General features: G+C 37.4%; 1 pseudogene; it reads right to left on the reverse strand.

Annotated features, from left to right (window-relative positions):
• Positions 1-233: 233 nt before the first annotated feature.
• On the reverse strand, positions 234-853 carry LOC129492660 (large ribosomal subunit protein uL13-like; annotated as a pseudogene).
• Positions 854-6,315: the final 5,462 nt, after the last annotated feature.

The following is a 6,315-nucleotide window of genomic DNA, read 5'->3' on the forward strand; positions in this document are numbered from 1 at the left end:
TGAATCTTCTTTCTTTTTACGCTAATAATTCTAGCTAAAAGTGTATCAATTTTGTTGATCTTTTCAAATAATTAACTTTTGATTATCTAGATTTTCTTTAAGGTTTTCTATCCTTTATTTCATTTATTTTTATCCTCTATTATTTTCTTTATTTTGTTTAGTTTGAGTTTACAGTTCTTTTTGTAATTTCTTTTTTTCTTTTCTTTTCTTTTTTTTTTTGAAGAATTAAGTCTTTATTGGGCTGAGACCAGGACTCCGTGTGTCTTGAGGACCTCTGTGTATTTGTCAGTTTTCTTCTCCATGTTCTTCTCGGCCTGTTTCCGTAGCCTCACGAGCTTTTTCTTCTTCCGGTAGTGGATCTTGGCTTTCTCTTTCCTCTTCTCCTCCAGGGTGGCTGTCACTGCCTGGTACTTCCGCCCAACCTGGTGAGCTAGGCGCCCCGGATAGGCAAACTTTCTTGTAGGCTTCAGACGCACGACCTTGAGGGCAGCAGGAACCACCATTCGCTTTTTCTTGTCGTAGGGCGGTGGGATGCAGTCAAACACCTTGAGGCGATCCAGAGCGGCCTGGCCTCACTTCGTCTTGTGGGGCAGCATGCCTCCCACGGTCCGCCAGAAGATGCGGCTGGGGGCCCGGAAGTGGTAGGGGCCTCGGAAGGGTTGGTGTTCATCTGCTTGCGGAGGAAAGCCAGGTACTTCAACTTGTTTCTGTAGAAATTGCCAGAAATGTTGATGCCTTCACAGCGTACGACCACTACTTTCCGGCCCAGCAGTACCCGTTTAGCCATGATGGCCGCCAGGCGGCCCAGGAGATGGCCTCAACCATCAAGCACCAGGACCTGCACCTCTGCCATCTTCGGCAGCCGCTTGGGAAAGTCTTTTTGTAATTTCGTAAGGTGAAAGCTTGGTTATTTATTTGTTTATTTATTTATTTATTTTTGAGACGGAGTCTCCCTGTCACCCAGGCTGGAGTGCAGTGGCGCGATCTCGGCTCACTGCAGACCCGCCCCTCCGGTTCACGCCATTCTCCTGCCTCAGCCTCCGGAGTAGCTGGGACTACAGGCGCCGGCCACCTCGCCCGGCTAATTTTTTGTATTTTTTAGTAGAGACGGAGGTTCACCGTGTTAGCCAGGGTGGTCTGGATCTCCTGACCTCGTGATCTGCCCGCCTCGGCCTCCCATGATTTATTTTTTTAACACGTGTTCACAGCATTGAATTTATCTCTTAAGCACCGCATTAGCTGAGTCACATAAGCTGTAGTGTTGGTGTTTTTCTTTATGCCTCTCCAATGAAATTTTCCTTGTGATTTCATCTGTGACCCACTGCTTATTTAGTACTGTGTTGTTGAATTTTCACATTTTTGAATATCTTAAATTTCATTGTAATTGATTTCTAATTTAATTCTATTATGGCTAAAAAAATATGATTTTAAAATTTTAATTCAAGCAAATGTTCTGGGGTTTGTTTCATGGTCCAGCATATGGTCTATTCTGGAGAATGTGCACTTGAAAAGAATGCGTTGCTTAGGGGAGTGTTTTATAACTGTCTGTTAGGTCTGGTTAGCTTATAGTTATTAAAGTGTCCTATTTCCTTGTTGAATTTCTGCTAGATATTCTATGCTTTGAAAGTAATATCTTGAAGTCTCCATCTGTTTTATTGTTGAATTGTCTATTTCTCCCTCTAATTTTGTCAGTTTTGCTTCATTTATTTTGGGACACTGTTTTTAGGTGCTTATAAATTTATAATTGTTATGTGTTTCTTATCAATTGACTCTTTGACATTATAAAATGTCCTTCCTGTTCTCTAGTAACAAATTTTATTTTAAAATCTATTTTGCTCGATATTGGCGTAGCCACACCAGTTCTCTTTTAGTTACCGTTTGCATGGTATATATATTTTTTACATCAATTCACTTCAATCTATTTGTGTAATTAAATTCGAAGTGTGCTTCTGTAGATATTCCATATAGGTAGGCCATTTATCTATTCTTCTAATCTCTGCTTTTTGATTGGGGTGTTTAACCTATTTGTGTATAATACAATTACTGATAAAGTTAGGATTTATGCTGGCCATTTTGTTATTTGCTTTCTATGTGTCTTAGTTTTGTTTCTCTACCCCTCTATTTCTTCCTTCCTTTGTGTTAAATAGATGTTTTCTAGTGTACCATTTTCTTTTCCTTGAGTCTTTATGTCATTTTAGTTATTTCCTTAATGTTTGCCTAGAGATTTACAAATTAACACCTTAACTTAAAACAATCTAGTTTAGATTGATATCAAATTAATTTGGATGGTATAAAAAACTTTGCTCCAAAATAGATTCACTCTCTCCAATCCTTTTGCTATTACTGTTATACGAATTGCATCTTTATGAATTGTAAGCTTATCAACATAGCGTTATGATTATTGTTTTATTCAGTTATCTTTTAACTCATATAGGAGAGTTAAAAACAAAAATACATTCATATTATCTTTATATTTACTTATGTAGTTACCTTTACTTAATCTTTTTATTTTTTTTATGTGGATTTGAATTTCCATCTGGTATCCTGTCATTGTTGCCTGAAGGACTCCCTTTATTCTTTCTTTCTTTCTTTCTTTTGTTTTGAGATGGAGTCTCTCTCTTGTTGCTCAGGCTGGAGTGCAGTGGCGTGATCTCAGCTCATTGCAACTTCCACTGCTGCCTCAGCCTCCCAAATCGCTGGGATTACAGGTGCCTGACACCACGCCCAGCTAATTTTTTGTATTTTTAGTAGAGTTGGGGTTTCACAGTGTTGGCCAGGATGGTCTTGAACTCCTGACCTCAAGTGAACCACCGGCCTCAGCCTCCCAAAGTTTTGGGATTACAGGTGTGAGCCACTGCGCCCAGCATATTATTTCTTATAGGACATGAATGTTGGTGACAATTCTGTCAGTTTTGGTTTGTCTAGGAACATCTTAATTTCCCTGTCAGTTTTAAGGGATATGGGATTGTTGGCTGACCGTTTTTCTTCTTTCAGCCCTTTGACTATGTCATCTTACTTACTTCTCATCTCCATGGTTCCTGATGAGAATTCAGTTGTTAAACTTATTTTAGATCCCTAGTAGGTGACAATTAATTTTTCTCTAGTTGCTTTAAATGTTCTCTTATCTTTGGTTTTTTGATAGTTTGACTATTATCATGGCCATTTTTGAGTTTATCCTACTAGAGTTTGCTGAACTTCCTGGACATTTTGATTAATGTTTCTCATCAAATTTGTTTCACAATCTAACATATGACCATAAAATATTTGGCCATTATTTCTTCAAATATTCTTTTTGCCCCTTTCTCTCTCTTTTTTTATTTTGAACTCCCATTCTTAAAATATGGTTATGGTAGATGATGTTTCACAGATCTCTGAGGCTCTACTAATTTTTCTTCATTTTTTTTTTCTGTTCTTCTGACTAAATAATCTCAATTGGCATATCTTCAGTTCATTGATTCTTCCTTCTGCCAACTCAAATCTAATGTTAATTCCCTTTAATGATTTTTTAATTTTAGTTGTTGTATTATTCAACTCTAGAATTTATCTTTGGTTCTTTTTAATAATTACTATATCTTTATTGATATTCTCTGTTTGGTGATACATTGTTTGCGGTTCTTTTTTTGTCAATTCCTCAGATATGGCTTCCTTTAGATTGTATGCATTTTTATAATAGCTGATTTAAAAGCTTTGTCTAATAAGTCTAACATCTATGCTTTGTTATGGATAGTTTCTATTGACTGCTTTTTCTCTATTTATAGGCATACTTTCCTCTTTCTTCCTTCCTTCCTCCCTTCCCTTCCCTTCCCTTCCCTTCCCTTCCCTTCCCTTCCCTTCCCATCCCTTTCCCTCCCCTCCCCTCCCCTCCCCTCCCTTCCCCTCCCCTTCCCTTCCTTTCTTTTTTTGACAGGGTCTCACTTTGCCACCCAGGCCACAGTGCGTTGGCATGATCATGGCTCTCTGCAGCCTTCAACTCCTGAGTTCAAACAATCCTGCTGCTTCAGCCTGTCAAGTAGCTGAGACTGCAGAAGTGTACCACCACACCCAAACTTTCCTGTTTCTTTGTGTGTCCTGTAATTTTTGTTGGAAAATACATATTTTAAATAATATACTTTGGTATATTTGGAAACTAAATCACCATGCACGATTATTGTTGCTGTTGTTGGTTGTTTGCTGGATCGTTGTTGCTGTTTCTTATTGTTGTTGTTCTTATTTTTTGTTGAATGTCCTTCTGGGACTTACTCTGTATTCTCTATCATAAGCCACTGAATCATTGATAAGTTAGCTTAATGATCAGCTAATGACTATATAGTTATTTCCTTAATTGCCTTTATCCAATAAGTTTCCACTCTGCTGAGGGGCTATCTGTGCCTTGGAGGTTTACAACTCTGCCTTAGTCTTCATTTCCTTTTTCTTCAGGATCTGAAGTTCAGCCAGGGGTGAGAGATAAGGGCCTTTCTGTGTTTTTCCTCAATGTATATCAATCCCTGTACATAAACATGGCCTTCTAGATTCCCAGGAATATGTTGGAGGTCTTCCAAGACCCTTATGGACATTTAATTACCCAGATACTCTTTTTAATTTTTTTTTGGTCTGCCTCTTTTTTTCTTCAACTGGTATCACTACTTAAGGCAGTTGTACTGCTAGCAATTGTGGCTAATTATTTTTGACAAAGATTCTATGAGTAGGGATTTTCCTACTGAAGGAGTTTTGAGTCAAGTCAAATAATCAAAAGCCCTGTGAATGGAGATTTTTCAGAGAGCTGGCAGACAGAGAAACTAGAAGCAATTCTCAAAGGATAGTGCTTTTTAAGGAGCTCCAAACCTAGTCGGCTTCCTCAAGTTGCTGCTAGGCTGATGGTTTTCACGTTGCCATGGTTATAATGCTGCTGATCTTCATGACTTGTAGAATTGGGAAGTAAGGGATGGAAATAGGGGAAGCTAAAACCCCACAGAAGCTTGCTGTCCTTACCAAAATTTAGGCATTTTCCTTGAGTAAACACTCCTTAAATTCTCGCAAGCCTTTAGTTCATTTCCAGGGTTCTGACAAAGTTGATTTTTACAATTTTGTCAATGTTTTAATTACTTTTATGGAGAAGTGAATTTTTGGATCTCCTCACTCTATGATTCTAAAAGCTTGCCTCCTAAACAGTCCCTTAATAGTGTCTATTCTTCCCTACTTGGAGCAGGTATGTTATTTTTTAATAACATCTCTGAGCTCTAATTTCCTCATCTGTAAAATGAAAATTATCATATATGCCTCATGGAGTTGTTATAAATATTAAATGAGAAATTACTGAGCACTGTGCCTGGACTATAGTAGGCTGTTTGGAAAGATTGTTTCTTCACTTCCTCTTTTATACTTCTGATTTATTTTATACCATTTAAATATTTTCAAAATCTAACTTAGAAACCAGCCATGATTATTCATATTTGTTAAAGTCTACTACTCTACTTAGCTTTCAGTTTCTTCCATAATAGACCCCCTGTCTTCCCTACAGATTTGCAGTCATGCTTAACTTTAGCCAAGCTGTTTCATTCACTTTTCCTTGAATTGCAAGTGATACAGAGTTTTGTTTCTAAGCATTTATTGTTTATTTCCTGAATTTGCCTTCCCTTTATTTCTGCTCTCTCATTGGTACGTGCAAACTATTTTTTATCCTGTAGCCCAAACCAGGGGAGAATCAATGAATCAAGGCATTTCTTACTTCGGTGAAATGCAGAAACATTTGGCTCCTGCTAGCAGAGTTATTTCTGGGTTCCTCCACCTATTAACTAAACAGCCTTCAAACTTCTCTGTCCTCGGTCTATACACCTTTCAGGACTTCAGCTATCATCTCCTTGTTAAACTGTGCATTCATGCTAGTTTGAAGCTCTACTTCTGCATGTAGTTACAGTCCATTTATTTATCTTTTATCTCTTGGTCTTTTTCATTGCTTCATGACCAATGCTTTAGCAGGGCTTGTATATCAGCATATCAGTACAATATTACCTTGAGTTGAATTAAAGAAAACATGAATTTAAAAGATTTGAGTATAAAAGTAAGCAATATTTCAGAGAGGGATTAATAAAAAGAGTTTTTATGCAATCTATTCCTGCAAATTTTGCCCAAAGCTTCTAAAATAAAAGTGAAATATTTTTAAAACAGTGTGAGTCAGAAAACTTTAACTCTGAAAAGTATCTATTAAATACTGCTATAAAAGATTAGAAAGTCAGTGCACATATATTTTCCCGCTTCCTGTGAACCACCTTTGTACTATTTTTGTTAGGCATATCAATTTTTTAAAATATTTTTGAGGCTTATAACGTATAAACCTAT

The sequence above is a fragment of the Symphalangus syndactylus genome, chromosome 11, assembly GCF_028878055.3.
Source record: "Symphalangus syndactylus isolate Jambi chromosome 11, NHGRI_mSymSyn1-v2.1_pri, whole genome shotgun sequence".
NCBI lineage: Eukaryota > Metazoa > Chordata > Mammalia > Primates > Hylobatidae > Symphalangus > Symphalangus syndactylus.